Source organism: Larus michahellis, chromosome 5 (genome assembly GCF_964199755.1).
Source record: "Larus michahellis chromosome 5, bLarMic1.1, whole genome shotgun sequence".
Classification (NCBI taxonomy): Eukaryota; Metazoa; Chordata; class Aves; order Charadriiformes; family Laridae; genus Larus; species Larus michahellis.
In genome coordinates, this window is record NC_133900.1 from 86,595,375 (window position 1) to 86,599,811 (window position 4,437).

Consider the following 4,437-nt stretch of genomic DNA (forward strand, 5'->3'; position numbering starts at 1 on the left):
TTCTCCTCACCCTGGGCTACCCGAAAGAACAAACCCTACCGGTTTACCACTTTGGCCATGAGTTTGTGGCAGCAGAGCTCCAGCGCCAGGCTCGGACCCCGGTCCAGCCGATGTGCCCAGGCGTGGGATGACCATCCCCTCGGCCACTGCCGCGCGACACGTTTGAGAGCGGGGGCTGCGTCTCCCGCCACGGGGCCGTACATCTATGGCTTTGTGAACCTGCACTTTGAAACCTTCTGAAAACCATGTCGTCAGGAGAACGCGCTTCTGTCCAGTGACAGCGGGTTGTTGCTTGCCCCAAAGCAAGCCAAGAGCACCCCGAGTGGAGGAGCCCAGGTTTCTGCCCTGGTTGCGGCTGGAGAAGATTCCTTTGACGTTGCCCAAGTTTTGCCTGATGTAAAGAATTAACAGCGTCCTCCCAGGTTTCTGCGGTGTCTCCATTGGTAACGAACAGGCTGGGAATGACATTTCCTCCTCATTTAAGAGCGGTAACAGGATGTCACTTCTGCAAATTTCTGGAGATAGAATTTTCAGGGCTGTGCCCTTTAAAAATACTTATAAAGGCAAACGAGCTGCAAAAATGTGCTAAGTGTTCATTTGTATGTATGACAGCCATTCAGTATATTAGCAATTAGGGGGACTATGAAGTTTTAGGTTGCATATGCAACTGGCACACACATCCCCTACTCGTTTTGGACGGGGTGCCTCCTATTCAGAGGCAGATACGGAATACTAACAGAGCACATTTCCATAGGTAGCTGTTGGCCTGTCACACTCAATCCACCTCCGCTGGTTTAAACCATTCATTTAAACATGAGGGAAACTAGCTATTGAAATATACATTGCGAGTTAGTGCCGAATTTCCATTTGTCTTAGTGTTAGAGGTTAAGTAAGCTCTGAAGTAAGAATCAATCCTGAGAAGTACTGTTTGAACTAAAATATACTTTTCTAATTTGTAAGCTCTTCAGTGAAGAGATGTGTCTACTTACACAGCGTGTCAGGGACTGAGAGAAGGAGCTGGCGGCGGCGCTGCGGCTGAGGCGAGAGCGAAGGCTCCCTGTACTAAGTAGGAGACATTGTGCCAGTTGCCTGCAGCAAAAATAAAAATGCAACTGTAAATGGTGTGGAATTATAAAATTATAACCTGCCTCTGATGACATACTTTGCTGTCAGAGACGTACGGCGATACCAGCAGATTTCAGGATGCTAGCGCAGTTCCGGAGCCGTTCTGGCAGCACCACTGGGGAGTGCCGCAGACAGGCTGCTGTTTGCACGGACGGCGCAAGGCGGCGGATCTGGTTTTGCAAAATAGCGCAGAACGTGCCCCTGCGGGAGGAGGCTGCGTTCCCACTGCCCCTGGCCACGGGCTCTCCCTGGACACCGGGGGCTGGTGCGTTAGCGATGGAGATGAGGGTGCCGCGGTGCCAACCCTCACCCAAACCCCGACCCGGCACAGGGCAGGCAAGTTCCGCTGAGCCGGCCGCGGGCGTGAGACTGCTCACACACCCCACGCCAGAGCGTTCGCTACCGAAAAAACATGCTGTGACTCATGAGAAGAGCAAAGGAACTGCCTGAAACCTGGCAGAACAAGTCAGATTATTGCACCGTTAAAAAGTCACCAATAAGCTGCTTGCCGAGATAAAGAAGGTCCAAAAAAAAACCCAACAAGAAGAAAAAAGATGGAGGGAGTGACGTGGTACTGGCAAATGTGTAACGAAAAGTACTGACAATGCAGAACCTTAATGCATGTGAGTCACTCCAATAAACACATTTAAAAAAAATGTATTTGGGAAACTGTGGTAACTAAGAAAGATCATACAAATATTTGAAAATTGTTATTTAAAAAAATATTACCAGGGCAAGGTATCTAAAGTATTTTTTTAACATGCCTAAAGAAAAACTGGATTTTGGGCAACACCGTTTGATTAAAGCGTATAGGATACCAAACAGCAGAAGAATAGCAGTGCTAAATGAAGAAGATAACTTCCAAACTCAAATGACCCTGCTTTTAATTTCAATTCTAATTACACTTGGACATTGTTGTGTTGAATAAAGACTAATCAATCACAGAACTGGACATTGTTTCGGAATGTACAGACCCATGGCGATAATGCAGCTGCCCACCGATTTCTCCATGAGGAAGAACAGAGTCCCCGCCAGTAAGGGTTGTGTTAGCACATAAACCTCCAAAGGAGTGACCTTCCCCCAAATGAAGGCCACTATAAGCGAAACAGGTTAGAAAACTATGTTTAAAGAGAAAGATGTCAAAAGAAGTTTGGAAATTCTTTAGAAACAGGATGCCTGCTGGAGAGGAAGAATCTTCCGTTACCAAGATGAGAATTACACCCAGAAGTGCATCCTGGCTCAGGGCAATGTGAGGACAGTACTCAACAGTGTAAGAAAACAGCAAGAAGGAAACAGAAAATAGATCAATATAAACTTAAAACTTCTGGGATACAGAAATCTGATAGAGGAAGTTAAAGGCATTGTGGCAAATGCATGGTAGAATGGGCCTACAGAAAGTTCGAAGAGGTAAGCGTTACCAGGTCAGATGTGTTGGTGGGTAATTAGATTAATCTTCTGCTTAGAATCATAGAATCATAGAATCTTCATGGTTGGAAAGGACCTTTGAGATCATCAAGTCCAACCATAAACACACAAGAAAAACTACAGTCTCTGCCACTAGAGCATGCCCTGAAGTGCCACATCTGGACGTTCCTTAAACACCTCTAGGGATGGTGACTCAACCCCCTCCCTGGGCAGGCTGTTCCAGTGCCTGACCGCTCTTTCAGTAAAGTAATTCCTCCTAATGTCTAACCTAAACCTCCCCTGCCGCAGCTTCAGACCATTTCCTCTGGTCCTGTCATTATTCCCCTGGGAGCAGAGGCCAACCCCCACCTCTCTGCACCCTCCTTTCAGGGAGTTGTAGAGGGCAATGAGGTCTCCCCTCAGCCTCCTCTTCTCCAAGCTAAACATGCCCAGCTCCCTCAGCCTCTCCTCAGACGCCCTGGTCTCCAGACCCCTCACCAGCCTGGTCGCTCTCCTCTGGACACGCTCCAGCACCTCAATGTCCCTCTTGTACAGCGGGGCCCAGAACTGAACACAGCACTCGAGGTGAGGCCTCACCAGTGCCCAGTACAGAGGCACCATCACTTCCCTGCTCCTGCTGGCCACGCTGTTGCCGATTGTTTTTCCTCTGCCAGCAGCGCCAGCAGGGCTGAGCCGAGCAATGCCTGAGGACCTTCACAGGGGAAAACACGGCTCCACACTTACAAAAGACAAGATTAAGAACCAGGCATTGAAAGTCTGAAGTCACACACCCTGGTATGAGAAAATGCAGGCATTTTCAACACTGAGTGGGATTAACTGCTGCGACGCCTCATTAACAGGATGGGTGGACTCAGCTGATGCTTTTCTGGAAGACACGCTTTGTCCAGGATTCCATACAGGACATCTTGGCAAAAGGTGACGACTGGTAACGACGGAGGTCAGGCTAAACGCTCCAGTAATACCCGCGCTCAGGGCAGCTTCCAGCAGTGCCACTGCAGTAGCCTCTGCTGGTGTCCTGCTTGCCCTGGCCCTGCGCCCTGCTCTGCCTCCTGTCGTTAATCACTTCCTAATTTCCCTTAGAGAATACCGTGAGTAAATAGCCTCAGGCTCGGAGTGCTCCTGTTTGCCTTTATACCTCTCTGAAGCGTCTGTAGCATTTCTCTGTGCTGGGACAAGAGAATAGCTTTACTTCTTTTAGTATTTTAATATTCCCGGTGTCTTATTTTTCTCAAACCTGAAGTAACAGACGGATCCTTTGGAGAAAAACTCCAAATTTATAGGAGGCATTTAAAATCCTTCCTCCGTAACAACTGGGAAGCTTCTCTCCAGAAAAGTTTAGTTCCTTGCAATTCTCTTTCTTTCTTCAGTTCTAATCACATTTCAGAAAAAGTTATCTCTATGAAAAATAAATTAATTGAAAAATGAGGTTTCCTTTTTTCTTAAGTATCTTTCTGCGCTAAGTGCCGCAGCAGCCCTTCTAGTTTGATCAGTCAGATGAAAAAAAATATGTTTATTTTCATGCAGTTTTATCTATGCTGTTGAATATAGAAAGAGGCAGGAAACCAAATAATATTAAAAAAATCACAGTTTGCGCCTAAAACATGACATTTCTGTCTGGAAAAATACCACGTCATGAGCTGATAATGTTGAAATTAAATTAAAAGATAATTCTTGGTAAAAAGCCTAAGGCAGCACTGAAATACTTTGCTGATAATCTGGTGTGAAGCCGGGACAGCCAGTCCCGATTTAGGAAGGCCCCGCTGATGGGGGAGTCCAGTGGGTCACCTGCGTTAATACAGTTTGAACTTCAAAGCACATGCTCTGGTGCTCTTTGCTGATGTAGAAGTGTGCTAAGAACTCATACACAATGAATCAAGGCAGAAAAGG